General features: G+C 37.6%; 1 long non-coding RNA gene across 3 annotated transcripts in view; it reads right to left on the bottom strand.

Moving 5' to 3' along the window:
- LOC138141784 (uncharacterized) overlaps nt 1–17,187 on the bottom strand; it is a 327,266-nt gene that overhangs the window by 37,763 nt on the left and 272,316 nt on the right. For all 3 annotated transcript variants that reach the window (XR_011163257.1, XR_011163258.1, XR_011163256.1), the window contains 2 exons: nt 12,969–13,062; nt 9,838–9,962 (listed from right to left, as the gene is read on the bottom strand). This is a non-coding gene — a long non-coding RNA (uncharacterized lncRNA). The remainder of the gene's footprint in view (nt 1–9,837; nt 9,963–12,968; nt 13,063–17,187) is intronic.

The following is a 17,187-nucleotide window of genomic DNA, read 5'->3' as shown; positions in this document are numbered from 1 at the left end:
CCCCCCCCGCTCCACTCCACGTTTCTCTCTCATCCCTCCAACTCCCTCCTCCACCCCAGGTCCCTTTCCTCAGTTCTCCTCCTACCCATCCATCCCCACCACCACCACCTGGCCTCCAAACAATCAATGTCTGAGATAGAAAATGAAGAGGCTGGCTTCTGGTCTCTGTCTGACTTGGTTTTGCGTAACTAAAGAAGCCAGGCAGAAGGTTTTTTTTTTCTTCCTGAGCAATCTGTGCATCAGTCAGTCAGTCAGACTTAGTAAACCACACTTCATTGATTTTCGGCTGGGAGCTGCAATTGATCTCGTTACCGTGAGATACCCTGGTAAAGCTGGCCAATGCTTCTAATCCTCTTAAGCAGCAGTCGAGAAATTGAGATAAAAGCTAGCGATTCAACTGGTTCAAATAACAGATTTGACAAATTAGGAGGGTTCATTCTGAGGATAAAAAAAAATACCCTCTTGGTGGTTGCTATACGCTGTGATACAAGAACATATACCCATCCCAGCAATAAGCAAGAAAGGTCATTCTATCAAAATAGAAATGGTTTGTATTACTAATAGGAGCAGGTTTTATACATTTCACCAAAGTTTGTTGTGAAAAATTCAAATCCTAATTCTCTTACTTTGAAGTTCATACATCATTTATGATGTTTATATAATATTTATAATCTGCATATTGCAAAACATACACATATTTTAGGAAGTTTATCTTTATATATGCATACCATATATAATGAATAGATGTAAAGGAAATATAGGATATATTTGCATATATGCATATCATATAATATAAATAACATGAATGTTTGACCTTCACATTGACTTTAGAATTATCATATTAAAATTTGAGGTAGCAAAATCTATAAAGATATTATTATGGAAATATGTATATATTTTCATATTATTTAAACCTTAAATATGTTTGAATGATGTTTGAACTTCAATTTAACATTCAAATTAGGATTCTAATTTTTTTCACAATTAATCAACTGATACTGCCAAGATACTACAATGAGTCAATACTTCATCTGAATTCTTCTTTTTGTGTCTTCTACCATAAAACTGGAAATAGAACTGCCTGCCACTGGAAAATACAACTTTGCTTTGTTGGACCAGGATTGGAGGAGGTAATGGGACAAAATGCTAACTTTGAAGTTTCTATATTTCCAAAAATCAATGCTTATTACTTGCAATCCACTAATAGTACATCTGGGACCTGAGTTCCAATCTGACTTCAGACACTTACTAGCTGTGTGACCCTGGACAAGTCATTTAACCTCTATTTTTCTGTTTCCTCATCTATAAAATGAAAATAACAATGTTTTGTTTTATCAAATGAGATAATTGCAGAGTGCTTAGCACAGTGCCTGTTGCATAGTAAGCAATATATAAATATTATTTCTCTTCTTCCTCCTCTTCTACTTCCTCCTCATTATTATTATCATCTATATTTTCTATGGAAAGAAGGAAAAATGCATGAAGTATCTATATGCAAATTTGGGCAGAGCTGAGAGTTAAAATCTACCAATCAGCTCAGCCAAATAAGTTTAAGTAGTTGACTGTTATTTGAGTGAATATGAATTATCAAGCAAATATTACAGACTTAGGGATTCAAAGTACTTATCACTGACTTGGTTGCATTCATATTTCCATTTTTCTTTAAATAGTAGAGGGTGTTATTCAGGATGCCCCTGATCAATTTATTTTCTCCCAGCCTGGCTGATGAAATTATAGAAGGTATGGGGAAAGTAACAGAGAAAACCCATGAGATGTTAAGTTTTTAAACAAAGTATAAAGGAGTGTCTCCATCTCATAACCTGAAGTATAAGAAATTCTTAAAACTTAATGGAATTAGGACACTTATATTTTGGATGGCCAGGGGACTGGGACATCCCCTAGTGGCTCTTTAAAGAGCAAGACACTCTCTAAGGAATGAGTCAAGGAAGGAGACAGAGCTCTGTTGAGAAGAGAATCAGTTGAGAAGACAAATCAAATCCTCAAGAGGAAATCACTCTTCACCACTCAGGGTGGGGAGAGGATTTCTCTCCCCTTCACCACCACCCATCAGCCATGTCATCTTTCAGCAGAGCCACTGGCACGTAGAAGACACCATCTCCAATAGAGAGTGAATCCAATCAGTAAAAGAATGAGAGAAGAGGAACTGTATGACCAAAGAGAGACAGTTGGTCCTGGCTATCAGAAGTGGAGTAATGGAGAGGAAAAGGTCCAGGGAGCCTAGGTGAGCAAATTGCCCAGTATAGATGGTACATTCAGAAGGAGCAATATGAGGTCACCCTGAAAAGGAAAAGGATATCAGTACCCTGAAATCAATCCATGAATCAACCAACTAACAAGAATTTATTAAGCACTTATGATATGCCAGGCATTGTGTTAAATCCTGAGGTTATAAAGACAAGGATCCTCAAGGAGCCTACATTCTAGCGAGGGCGGGCAACATGCACCTACGAGCAGAGTAAATGGAAGCAAGTCTTAAAGGGAAAAATCCTCACAGCTAGGGTGATTAGTAAATGAATAATAGAAAGAAGAGATCCCATGGTTATGGGACAAGAAAGAAGGATGGCACATAAACAGTCAAAATGTTCTGGTATCATCAAAACATCATAATAAGGCAAAAATAGCTTCCAGAATATTTGGTGAACTCTTTGGAGTGAACTTTTATTAAGACGTGGAATTACACACAGGATGGGCAGGTATGAATGAGCATGAGATGGGCCATTGGTATGGACTGCTAAATTGGTAATATCATAGATTAATTTGAATATTTGAGTTTTAAAGATTACTTAAAGTATAAATTAAAGCATAAATTAAAATTTAGAAAGTATGGTATGGTCAAAGATAGTAAACATGCCAGGAAAGTAGATGACACATGAAAGTAGATGGTAAGAGATTTCTGGTCATGTCACTATTCTGTGCAGAAGTATTTGATTACTTCCCATTTCCTACTGAGTAAATTTCAAATTCCCTTTCTGAGAATTCAAGGCTCTGTATAGTCTGACCCTACAGTCTCATTTGATATTATTTTCCTCCAAGTGCTATATATGCCATCCAATCAGAATGACTCTAGAAAGCATACAGTGGTTTCCTAGCCTTGTGCCTTGGTCAGGCTATATTTCTATACCTGGAATGTCTTCCTTCCTTCCTTCCTTCCTTCCTTCCTTCCTTCCTTCCTTCCTTCCTTCCTTCCATCCTTTCTTCCATCCTTCCTTCCTTACTTCCTTTCTTCTATCCTTCCTTTCATCCTTCCTTCCATCCTTCCTTCCTTCCTTCTTTCCTTCCTTCCTTCCTTCCATCCTTCCATCCATCATTTCTTCCATCCTTCCTTCCATCCTTCCTTCTTTCCTTCCTTCCTTCCATCCTTCCTTCCATCCTTTCTTCCATCCTTTCTTCCATCCTTCCTTCTTTCCTTCCTTCCTTCCTTTCTTCCTTCCTTCCTTCCTTCCTTCCTTTCTTCCTTCCTTCCTTCTTTCCCTCCTTCTAGTAATTACCTCTTGAACTCATTATTTAAAATGAACTCAAATGGTCCATCTTCCTGTTAGAACTTCCCTTTTCCATTAAGTCTATATTGATCTTTCCATAGGACCATATTTAACATTTGGATTAAGGCATATATAACATAGTATAAAAATTATAGGTAACATGGAAATTTTGCAGTCTTAGGTTGAAGAGTAGCAAAGAATCTAGAACAATTGAAGTTATAGTACAATTATATTCAGCCATAGTCCAATTAGAAGAACTAAGGTCTTGTTCTAGAAATGATACTTTTAGAAGGACATTGGTAAATTGGAGAACATCCAAAGGATAGCAGCCAGAACTATGAAGCTATTCAAAGTCATGTTTTACTATAATTTATTGATAGAACCAGGAATGCTTAGCCCAATGGATGGGCTGACCATGATCATTGTCTTCAAATATTTAAATGGATCTCATATTGTAAAGGAGTGATATTTGTTTCATTTGTGCCTAGGAAGCAGAAATAGGAGCAATGGGTAGAGGGTTCAGAGAAACAGGCTTAGGGTTCATATAAGGAAACTTCCTGATAATCAGCAAAGGCTGATTGCCCACTTGCTAAATATGTTGTACAGAGGATTCTTATTAAAATGAAGATTGAATTAGGTGAAATTTGAAGCTTTTTTTCTAAATCTGAGTTGCTATGATTTCATGATATTGGGAAGGTGGAATCATAAGCTTGGCAAACTTTAAATATTATAGGTGAGGGAAATGGATGAGCCTTGGACAAATATAGGGATGTCTCTTCTGTAACTAAAGAGGATGGCAAGGGAGAGTACTGATACTAGGACAATTTGTGGAATAGAGAAGAGGATCAATGGACCATAGATTTAGAACTTGAAGGGACCATAGCAGTCATTGAATCCAGACCTCTTGGTCTACAGGTAAGGAAAATGAGGGATGGAGTAGTTGAATGAATTGCCTAGAATCACAATCTGGTAAACGGGATTTTCTAGTCTCCAAGTCCAGTTCTCTGTCTACTATGACATGTTGCCTCTGAAACTGAAGGATTTATGTTTATGTGGTTTAAGTGTTAACTGTAAAGAAGGAAGCTAAGGTCTTCTGCTGCTGCTGCTGCTGCTGCTGCTGCTGCTGTGTGTGTGTGTGTGTGTGTGTGTGTGTGTCTGACGGGGGAGGATGAAGTATGGTTAATAGTGAAAAGGGATGAGAAAAGGTATAAAATAGTCTGTATGGGGAACAAGATTAGGTGATTATAAGAGAAGAGGAGAAATTTCATCGAATAGTGACAAGGGACCAGTTGAGGTTACATACCATGAATTTGTAGTGAATAAAGTTAGTTTGATTTTGTGACTTTCTCCAGGGATGCTCAGCAGCCCATAACTAATTACAGCTATACAGAAATGTATGCAAAAGTGCTGAGGGGTGCTGAGCAATTAAAAGAACAGGGCTGAATGGTTTAAATGAGAGGAATAGGGAAGGCACTGAGGCAAGTGAAAAGGCAGGGCAACCTTGGGCAGAAGATGGTGACCTAGATGTTGTGATTATGGGAGTATAGAGAAGACCTCATTGCTCCAAAAGATCTTCCCCCATACAAACTGTCACAGAGCTTGAAATCCCATTATTAGTGATTCATTCCTTTGGGTTAATAATTGCTTTCTGCTTCCAGTCCTCTTTTTAAATGCAAACGTCCCTGGGAGAGGTATAAACTATTAAGTACCATTTAGAGACATATCCTCCTGAGGGTACTGTCAGGATGAAAACACTGGGTATCTCAAATGGGGCAAAAAACACTGAAAAGAGGGAGGGAGGAGAAAGAAGCAGATCAGTGAGGACTTATGATTGCTAAAGATAAACCTTCCACTTCACAATTTGTTAAAAATTAGGCCTATATGATAGTTCAGAAGCAGGAACAAGTAATTAACATGTTCTCAAAAAAAGGGTGTCATTATAAAAGATGATAGAAATGAAATAGAAATAACTAAGGGAAGAGCTTTAAATTTCACGACCAAATTTCAGATTTGGGAAATACCCAAAGTTTATGAGTTATAATCTCTCCTAGACTGGTCTTCATTGTGATTCTAGGACAGGATCATCCCAGATTCAATATAATATTGGATTACAATGATAATCTGTAATTTATTCACATGCTTAACACTGTATTACTAAATAGTAATATCTTCTCTGCTGTGGAAAAAAAGTCGAACATCAAAGCATGATTCTTTGTGTCCTTCCTAAACCCATATAGATATAACTTGCTGAATCCAACTACAGAGGAAAATCCAATAGCCATTCATCAAACATTCCCGAGAGAGATTCTTTTCCATATAGAAATCAATGTACTGATCAGATCAATGTAAATAAAAATAGTACATCTCTTGGGAAAAAAATGAGATAATTCTTCTAATCGAATGTGATGAGTATGACAGAATCTACATATAGCCAAACCCCATTACAACACAGTTTCATTTAAGACATGGATCACAAACTATCTCACTTGAGATATAATTACACGCAGATTAAAAGGCAGATATAACAAGGCAGTCTTGAATAACATACCTTTCTTAATTAAAGCATCACATTAACTTCCATTGCTGGCATATCACACTGTTGACTCATATTGAGGTTTTTCTTTCTTTTTAACCAGATTTTAATTGTTATTTCAGTGATATAAGAAAGGAAACAAGCATTTAAAGCACTTCCTATGTGCCAGGCTAAGTACTTTAAGGCTAAGTACTGTGCTAAGTACTTTACAGCTATAATGTCATTTCTTTTCTTTTTCCCTTCTTTAAAAATTAGCTAGTATTTTTCATGTAAAAACAATTTTTAGCATTCATTTTTAAAACTTTGAGTTCCAAATGCTCTCCCTCCTCCCCTCCCCATGCTTCTCATTGAGAAGGCAAACAATTCAATATAGGTTATACATGTGTAGTCATGCAAAACACATTAGTCATGGTGTGAAAGAAAATATAGACAAAAAACCTCAAGAAAAATAAAGTTCAGTCTTCATTCAGACACCACCAGTTCTTTATCTGGGGATGGATAGCATTTTTCATTGTAAGACTGACTTCAGAATTGTCTTAGAGCATGGTATTGTTGACAATATCTAAGCCATTCATAGCTGGTCATCTTATAATATTGCTGTTACTTTGTACACAGTACATTTCACTTTGCATCAGCTCATGTGAGTCTTTCCAGATTTTTCTTAGAGCATCCTGCTCATCATTTCTTATGGTACACCAGTATTCCATTACAAGCACATACCACAATTTGTTTAGCTATTCCCTAATTGATGGGCATCCTTCCAATTTCCAATTCTTTGCCATCAGAAAAGAACTGCTATAAATATTTTTGTACATTTAGGTCCTTTTCCTTTTTAAAAATCTTTTTGGATACAAATATAATAGTGGTATTGCTAGTTCCTGAGGTTTATATGCATGGTTTTATAGTTCTTTGGGCAATGTTCCAAATTGTGCTATAGAATGGTTGAATTAGCTCACAACTCCACCAATAGTGCCTCAATGTCTCATTTTTCCTCATCCCCTCCAACATTTGTCATCTTCCTTTTCTGTTCTATTAGCCAATCTAATAGGCATGAGGTAGTACCTCAGAATTGTTTTAATTTGCATTTCTCTAATCAATAGTGATTTAGAACATTTTTTCCAAAATATAACCTCATTTGATCCTTACAACAATCCTATGAAGTAAGTGATATTGTAATGCCTATTTCACAATTGAAGAAACTGAGTCAGACACAAGTAAATGGACTTGTCAGGGTCATACAGGCACAAAGTGCTGCTAGATTTTATTTCAGTCTTCCCATCTTCAGGCCCAGTACTCTAACTATTGTGCATCCTGGTGAGGGAATACTGTCTTCCAAAGGAAATTAACATCTGCTTTGCAATCTACAGTATAGAGTGAAGGTTATTAACTATTTAATCCAGTCTCACTCTTCTAGCACATGGAAAAGACAGGACCTTAACCCAAGTCTTGCTGACTCTGAGACCAGCTTTTGATATAATCCATCTCTCCTATTAAATAAACTTAATTTCCCAGATATTTTTCCACCATAATCTCTATCTGACTCTCCTCCCCCTATTTTAGTACATTTGTGAAACTGTTTTTAGATCGATCTAATATAATAAGTAGGTGACTGGTGAGTAATAGCAAAATATCAATACTGCTGTAATGGAGCAAAGAAGACCTCTAAGTCTATTAGTTCCCTATTTTTCTTTTCAATAACTTTAGATCAAGTTCTCATGCCCCTTTGGTAAGCAACCTCCACAAAAATCTTATGGCAAGGCTTCACAACATCACGGAGGGGACACAACTCTTAAAGGCTATGCCAGTGAAGTGCAAGGTCTTACATCTTCTTCCAAAATGGAAAGACTTTGAGTATGGTCCTGATGCTAGACTAGGCACCAGCCTAAGTAGATCCCTAGAGATCCATTACCAGAATGTTAGGCACTAGACAATGTACCTTTAGCGGGGAAAGAAACCCACATTGATAAGATATGTTATAGATCTATTGATAGATTTATAAATCAAATGCTAAGAACAGTATATTATGAATTATACTTTTCACAGACTTACAGCTAATGCTTTTTCCCCCATAAGAACTCAAATTAAACTAGTTTACTTATTCATAACTTTCCTTCCACTCCTTTGGATTCATTTCCCAAAATTAATAATAAGCCCACTATTTACTAGGTTTCCTTTATTTGTTAATGAAATTATGTTAATATTTATTATTCAATTAAAGATTTTTATTATTAAATTCCACTTTACACTAAGAATTAACGGGCACTTTATGATGTCTTTTATGATAGAAGCAATAAAAGAAGATAAATCTCTGTTTTGGGAGGATGACAATAGATTTATCTGTGATTACAAAAATTACAAGAATCCCATGAGGTAAGTGATATTGTGATACCTATTTCACAATTGAGGAAACTGAGACAGACACAAGTTAATGGACTTTTTATAATTTATACATTACAATCTTTCATATGTGATTCATTAAATTATAAAATGGTTATTGAGCATATAGCGTTGCATAACATTGTCTAAGAGTTGCAGAGACACAAAAGTGCATACAAAATCATGCTTGCCCTCAGGAAGACTAGTTGGGAAGAGGAGGCATAATATACACTGCTTTTATTGGCCATAATTTTTGTGAAGTCCATTCACAAATGGACATTTTAATAGAAAAGGTTGACATCTGTCCATGATACCAAACATCTGCTCAATGGCTACAAGGCACAATCTTTCAACTTACTTTGAAATATCTGAAAATTCTCTCAACTTGCCACTAAAGCATTCTATTTGTGCTCCTTCTTCTCCTCCCCCAACCTCCATTACAATTTGAGCCCTTTGAGAATAAGGACTGTGTTATTTTCCTATTCATATTCCCAACACTTAGTGCGGTGCTTGGCACATGGCATCTTATTGCTTATTAAGCTTTCATTCATTCCATACCGTCCTTTCCTGACACTTCATTGGATCTGTGATCTGATGCATTCTGGCACCACCCCCAATGGTACAAATCACAACCTCTCCCTACATCCTCATCCTGAGCAATTGTGTCCATATTCTGCCATAAAACTACCATAGAGAGCTCTAGTGAGCTGGAGACTTTCCTCTAGGTCTTAATACATTGTTTTCATCACCAGGGTCTCACTCATCCTCCTTTTCATCTATGACTGCTCATTCTCACTGTATAACAGGTTCACCTGCTTTTCAAGTTACAAAAGCATTTCCTGCACATATGTCATCCTTGGTGAATCATTACTGTATATCTCAAAGATAAGTTCAACTATCAAATTCTTCTTTGATTGGGTGTTTAATTAATTCAAATGAGAAAATAAAGGAATTCAGAGGAAGAGGAGAATACAACAATTTGGAACTATTGGGAAGACCTCATGGAAAAGACAAGACTTGAGCTAGGCCTTGAATGTTAGAAAATAATATGGTTGGGGAGAGGGAAAGAGGGAGGTATTCCTAGAAGGAAGTAATCACTTAAGCAAAGTTATAGATGTGAGCACAAGCAGACCATTAACTGCTAAGGGTGAAAAGATCTGACATAACAGTGAGTAACATGGGGTAAATTGACAGGTGCCATGTTGTGAAGGACCTTGAAAGTTAGAATAACAGGTTTTGAATTAGAAGAAATGGAACCACTTCAGGTTTTTACATAGATGAAGGATAAGATTGGGTGATGTTAATAAAATTAGGGATTTCATTAGTGTTGGGAACTCCCAGATGAGAAAATCCCTTCTACCAATTCAGGTTGGTGCCTTTTCTACAACTTGAGAGTTCATTAAAGCACAGAGAGTTTAAGTGACTTACCCAGAGTAGCACAGTCAGTTGTGTTCAGAGGTGTTATTTCATCCAGGTTTTCCTGGCTCCAAAGCTGGTTCTCTATTCACTATATTACACCACTTTTCAAGAAGATTATTATGTTTAAATTTTTTCTGGTATAAGAAATGATAGGAAAAAAATAAAGTTTACTTATCTTTATGTTTTAAGATTTTTGTGTTGAGCATTCCTTTATGAATACCTGGACTGACAAAGTTGATACCTATCAGTAGCTCTAAGTCTCTACCCCAATGACTGTACCACAATCTGTCTGCTTGCTTTGGTATGCCTAAAAATTCTTCCAACACTCTCTCCCTCTCTGACACCATTGCCATGAATAAATGCATACCCTACTACAAGCAATAGAGAGAAAGTTTACTGGCAGACTTCAAGCCTGATTCTCCCCTGGACCCATGTCTTCAGTTCCTTGAAAACTGGTCATATTATTTCTTATATAAACATTCTCCATGTTTACATCCTAATCACTTTTTATTGCCTTTCCCCAAACTCTAAGCACCACTGGCCATTCCAGTGGCTTCTCTCTATAAGAAGATTTCAATTGATTGTAGAAGTTCCTAAAGTAGATGATGAAGAGGCATCAAAAGCCAACAGTCTTCCACCCCACCTTCAGTCTCTTGCTTGTATTGTTTTCCTCTCCTTTAGAAAGCAAAAGTTGGAAGTTTTCATCAAAATGTGAGTAGGTGGTTTTTCATAAAGCCTAGAAGAAGAAAAGTCTACTGAAAGAACGGAACTTCAAAAGCAGAAAGCAACCTTTAGCAGGCAGACTTCTGCTCTCACATCCTCTACCCCATTGAAAGAGACATCAGTTAGAATACCTAAGTTCTGTTAGAGAAAGTATGGATAGATTCATAATACCAATGGCATAGAATATATTCAGCTGAATGGGAAATCACTAGAAGAATAAGGAAACTGAGACAATATATGATGTGAGTCAGAATAATCTAATGGATCAGAAGATTACAGATCCTCTGCTGGAAAGGCTATCAGGGGTCTAGTCTAACTACTTTGTTTTACAAATGAGGAAACTGACAAACAGGGGAAATTACATGATTTGCCCAAGGTCATACTGGGAAGTGTCTGGGGCATACTGCTGGGCCTTGATTAGTGCTAATAATGAATCCCTTGAAGTGGTCACATATATTTGAATTGACGCTATTTGAAGTTGTAATTATATAATATGGTCATTGGTTCCAGCCCAATGGACATATGCAGTGCAGATCCCAGATATAATAATTTCAGAAGGATTCTTTATTTGCACTAGTCAGGAAACTCACTGTACAACAATTCCTAACTGATATAATCACTAATACAAGTTTAAGAACTCAAATGAAGGAACTAGAGATGAAAGGTGTTCACTTACATTTAAGTTCAGTTTTAATGGGATTTCATTAGTGTCAGGAACTTAATTATTAATTAATTAATAAGCTACCTTTATAAAACACTTTGGGACTCATGAACTGCTTTTTCCCCTATAATAACGTCATGAGTTAAATAGTACAAATATTTTTATTCCCATTTTTTTCAGATGAAGAAAGTGAGTAACAGAGAGGCTAAGTAATATTCAGGTTCAGTTTCCTTATCTCTAAAATGGGGCACCTGATATGTACAGGGGCATAAAATAACAAAAGGAAAACATTATACATTGAGATTCCATTCTCTAAGTCAGTTAGCCCACTCCAGTTTGGATTGAATGTTAAATTGTCTTTACTTCTCTAGTTTAATGAATTCCATTTGGAAAAGCTGTTAGATGCCTTAGCCCTTCTAGAATCTTACTCTTGGCTCTGTGTGGATTTGGGAATAGAGAAAGGGTAGTCAAGGTGAGGAATTTTGGTTTGAAAAACTGCTTGGATTGTGGGTAGAACCACAATGTGTAAAGAAACATGCTTAAAATGGTAACAGAAAAGTTGATTTGATTATGGTTTCATAATGAAAGGAGGATAATGGGGAATGGTGAGTAGCAAGGTAGCTAGCAAGAGGGCTCCAGAGTGAAGTGAGGCATGGGTGGAGTTGGGCCTAGACATAGTGGGCAACCATGCACCAGGAGTGACTAGAGGGAGCAGGCAGTAGATAAAAGGTGGCAGGTTAAAAGATAATGTAGATAGAAATATAGCAAGAAAAAGCTATATTTTGTATGTTGTGTATATGTGTATTAATGTATATTAATGTATGTTGTGAATAGCCCTAAATAACAGGCTAACAAATTTATATTTTATAATTAAAGGCCCTACCCCATCTATTCTCCTAAACTCTCTTCTGGACTTTCAAAATTTCATCATGACTAGACCCTCACCTTCCTAGAAATCTTGATTCTCAAGCCCCTGAAAGTGTTAATCTTACCTTGAAGCAATTCCCTTATCCTGATTGTAATACCTGACCTGCTTTTTGTGATGAAGCAGCCTATTCTATATACTGTCCTATACCGGAATCCGGGCCTTTTCCTTAGCCTGACTTTGAAACCCCTGGTAGATATAAATCGAAATCTATCTCACTGGCAGAAATAAGAAAATAGACTCACTGTGAAACGAATGAACAATGTACACCTGTCCCTTAACTGGTTACTGGCCCGAGCTACTCGGTTTGCTGAGCTTTACCTCCTTCTCTCCCCTCCTCTGCATCCTCTCTCCATCCCAGGAAAATGGTTTCTTGTGTCCAGGTTCTCAGTTAGAAAACTTCCTCACATAAATGGCATAGCAAAACAAAACATTCCTCTTTGCCCTTCAATGCCCCATTCTTCCAGCTATTTTCCCTTCTCAGGTGAGTCCTACTGTGCCTTGTAGGTCCTTACAAGCAGAGAATCAAAAATAATGGATTAGCTAAGAAAGAACACTTCCCTTGAATGGTAAAACCATCACCCTCTCTGACATAGCGGCTGATTACAGGGCGGCATGTGAAACTCTAAGGTAGCACTGGAGCCATGTTAGAAGCCCTTCCCTGTTTCCTATGATATTTAGCATTCCCATCTATTCCCCTTCCATCCTGTATTATGTCTACCCCCACAGATATGTGACAACTACCAAAAGTTCCAACAAGGGGCCTATTACTGGCCAGGAGGGGTGATTTGTAATGATGTTTCTGCTATTGTTGTTGTTGTTGAATCTTACCTTCTATGTGGTTTGGATGGTAAATCTCCAAGGATACGCACCATTTGGGTAATTTACTGTGAATTTACCCAAGGGCCCGAGCATGGAGAACCACCTATAAATCAAATAAATATTTAAATGACTGGAGATGTGCAAACTCAGCAGGTCTGCAGATTCATTGAACATTTCAAACTAGTTTTCAAACATTAAGGGTTCAATAAGATCATTTCAAAATAGATTTTAGACATTAAATGTTCAATAGGATCATAACGAGATAGTCAAATGGGAAATATAATTCCTTATCAATGGTTCCTTTAGTGAATCTTTTTTCTCACAGTGATTTTTTTCCTTTTAACATTTTTACATGTTTTTAGAAAATAAGGAATTTTAAAATAAAAAAATAAAGTTTGGAAATAGATATAAATTTTAGCTTAAAATGGTTTTGTTTAAATGAGACATTGAGTTAGGTTTGAGAAATAAGATGGATTCATAAAGAGACTGTCTCAATATTGGAGGTAGTTTACTGGAAAGTTCACTGGACTTGGGGTAAGAAGATTTGGGCTCTAGCCTCTGTTTTGCCACCAATTAGCCGCATGATCTCGGGCCCTTCATGACCTGAGCTCCCCAGAATATCAGAGTTGAAAGGGATCTCAGAGGTCATCTAGTTCCACACCTTAATGAAAATCCTTTCCAAAACATAACTGAGAAGGCCAAGGAAGAGTAACCTGCTACTTCCTGGGGTAGCTCATTACAATTTGGGATGGCTCTAATTATTAAGAATGTGTTCTTGCATCATGTCCAAATTTGACTCTCTGGGACTTCTATCCATTGTTTCCAGTATTTCCCTTTAGGACGAAGAAAAAGAAATCTAATCCCTCCTTCAGGTGACCTCCCTGGACTTTGATTTCCTCTTCTACAAAGTGAGGGACAGCACGAAAAGACCTCTAGATTCCAGCTCAACATGTCTATAAATGTGTGGATATAACTGTAGATTAAGGCGGTTAGGTGGTGCAGTGAATAAAGCACTGGCCCTGGAGTCAGGAGGACCTGAGTTCAAATCCGGTCTCAGACACTTAACACTTACTAGCCGTTTGACCTTGGTCAAGTCACTTAACCCTAATTTCCCTGCCCTCCCCCCTCCAAAAGAGCAAAAAGCAAAAAGAAGAAGATTGAAGCTTAATATAAGGGAAAAAATAACTATTTTAAAGTGGAATGAGTCTCCTTTGTAGAAAGTGAGTTCTCTATTAATTCTGATCTAATATCACATAGGAACAGATAGACAGAACACATCCTTTAGCCAGGAGTTGAAGTAGGTGATCTCTGAAATAGCTTATAATTCTTCAGTTCTCATAGACCATTACTTACTGAACTCCCTTTGCTAGAGTGAGAACAACTACATGCCCCCCCCCCATACACACACACACACACACACACACACACACACACATGCACACACACAACTTTCCAGGGATATTCTTGAGAGTACTTTTCCCTACTTACTATCAGTTCAAGCCCCAGTTCTAGGCTTACTTCCACTAACTGCCCATGATAAGTACTTCAGTTCCATTTAACCATTTAGCATCAAGTAGCTTTTTTGAAGGGATATTTTAAGCCAACACAAATGCTCAAACATTTCCTCCCAAGACCTGAGAAACATAGTCTCTCCTACATGCCCTTAGTCTCCAGGGTGAATGGACTCAGAAATGTCAGTTTCTACAAATCACTGATCCCACGAAGTTGACATCAAAATGCAGCATAGCCTCTAGATCTCTTTGGATCTCATTTATTGTTGGGCTGGGTCCCAAAGGTCACTTCTCACTTTTTTGGGTCTTGTGATGGACTCACTGGGTAGCTAGAAACCCAGTATGAACTCTATTCCCAAACTTCCTGGTGGATGACTGGATATTTTGGAGCATACAAGGTCATAGCTATTTTCAGTCTTCTTTAACTAGAAGCACACATGCACACACACACACATACACGTGTGCACACACACACAAATGGACACAATAGAAGCACAAGCAACAATAAGGTCACATACTCTTAGGATTCGTGCTGACTCCAAGAGAAGGCCCATGGCCCTTAACTCAAAAGCTCTCAGTAGCTTGTCCTACTTTAATACCAGCAAATCCAGAAGCATCAGTAGCCTGACATCTTTTTGAAAACACTCTAGCTGCAAGTCCAGATGAAGTCCTTTTTCATCATGTGCCTAGCAAGTTATAATTCATTATATAACATTTGTATATGTTCCTTATCTCCACAAGTTACTTTAATCCATGTCATCATGCCTTTTTGGAAGCAGGCTCTCAGACTTTTCCACATGAGGGGCTCACACCAGCTGAGTGCCCTGATGACTGCTTATCAGACCTCATTATCCTATGATCATATTATCATTATGGAACACCACTTATGTGCCACTTCTCCTATTTACACAAGTCCTCTTAGGTTGCTACCCAAGTGGGTGGCTGCTACTTTCAGTTTCTGGAGGTAAGTCTAACTCTATGATTGTAGCTCATATGTGCCCATCAGTGTATTTCCCATTGACAATTAGCCAAAAAACTTGAAAAGCCCTGAGCAAAGGTCTTTACTAATATACTATAGAAAGAATAATTGGTACAATGTATTTTCCAAAAAAGATCTGGGCCTCTCTCTACCACCAATACATACAGCATTTGTAGGGCAAGGAAGACTCAGAGTCACACCTGTAAGATACATTTGTGGTCATGAATAATTCACAACTCCTCATTCTTCATGAACCAGAAGTCATTCCTTCCTTCCTTTGTCACATTCTCAATAACTTGTTGTAGGTGAGCTATTCATTTGGGTTCTCAGAGTCTGTTCCTATTTTGATTCCATAGCTGGCACCATTCTCTGCTCTGAAGGGTCATGCTTCTTGAAATCACTTCCTGCCTCATCTGACCATCTCTCTGAATCCATGTCTGTCCTCGGTTATGTATCTGCTTCCAGATGGGTTCATTGTCTCCCACTGAGCCACACAATGACATAATGAGAACATAATGACATAGTTTATGGTGAGAAGGGGAATGAAGATGTGGAGGAAAGAATCTTAGAGGTCACCTATTCCAACAATTTCTTTGAACAGAAGAATAAAGAGACTGAAAAAGGTTAAGTGACTTGTGACCTTTGGTCACTCAGCTAGTGACGGCAGTGAAATTTGAAACTAGAGTTTCCTAAATCTAACCACTACACCAAGTCATTTACTTCTCCTGAGTGAACTGATCTCTCTCTCTCTCTGTCTCTCTCTCTCTCTCTGTCTCTCTCTGTCTCTGTCTCTCTGTCTCTCTCTGTCTCTCTCTCTCTCTCTCTCTCTCTCTCTCTCTCTCTCTCTCTCTCTCCTCTCTCTCTCTCTCTGTCTCTCTGTCTTTCTCTATCTCTCTGTCTCTCTGTCTCTGTCTCTCTTTGTCTCTCTCTGTCTCTCTGTCTCTGTCTCTCTCTTTCTCTCGCTCTCTGTGTGTCTCTCTCTCTTTCCCCTATAATTTTTCAACATTCTGAGCTTGATATTTAAAAATATACAAAAACATGGTGACACCTTCTCCTTTTCCTTTTTGCCTGCTTTTCTAAGTTCCTCCTTTGGGATCTGAAAACATTTTCTTCCAGTGAGAGATAGGGGAATCATTCTGCTGTGCATTTAAACAAAAGACTGAATACAGCACAATATCAAAAGAAAAGGCATTTTCTTATAGTCATCTATTCTTGATATCCCTAGTTTTACTACACCTACAACCTGGAGAAAATTTAATAGTCTTGTAAAATTATATTAATTTTGCTTGGAAGTCATATTTTTCTGTGTAGGCAGAGCATAATCTAAAAAACAAGTCTCTATGTGCTACTGTGAACAGAGGATTAAAGAAGAGATAGATAGCAGTAGATAGCACTGGGGCATAATATGATAAATTTGAAGAATGCATTTAGGCCTAGAGCAACTTCCTTATTTGCTTATTACAAATTTCATCCAGAAATGCATGGGATTGCAGACATTGACCAGTTTGGAACTGAGCTGTATCTATTCAAAATTCCTTTTATTCAGATGGTGATTTTAAAAAAAGAAAACAAAAAGTAATCACTGTTTAGTGTTGGTAATTAAATCTTGCCAGAGTTCAGGAAACAACAACACAAAAGCTTTCCAATGAACCATGCTCTTTTTCTCCCTCTCTGGGAAGGAAGATATAGATAGACAGACAGAGAGAGAGAGAGAGAGAGAGAGAGAGAGAGAGAGAGA

Source organism: Petaurus breviceps, unplaced genomic scaffold (assembly GCF_028583685.1).
Source record: "Petaurus breviceps papuanus isolate PSGF00001 unplaced genomic scaffold, PetGlider_PUasm1.0 90491, whole genome shotgun sequence".
Classification (NCBI taxonomy): domain Eukaryota; kingdom Metazoa; phylum Chordata; class Mammalia; order Diprotodontia; family Petauridae; genus Petaurus; species Petaurus breviceps.
The sequence above is the reverse complement of the archived record's forward strand: the minus strand, read 5'-3'. Positions and strand labels throughout refer to the sequence as shown.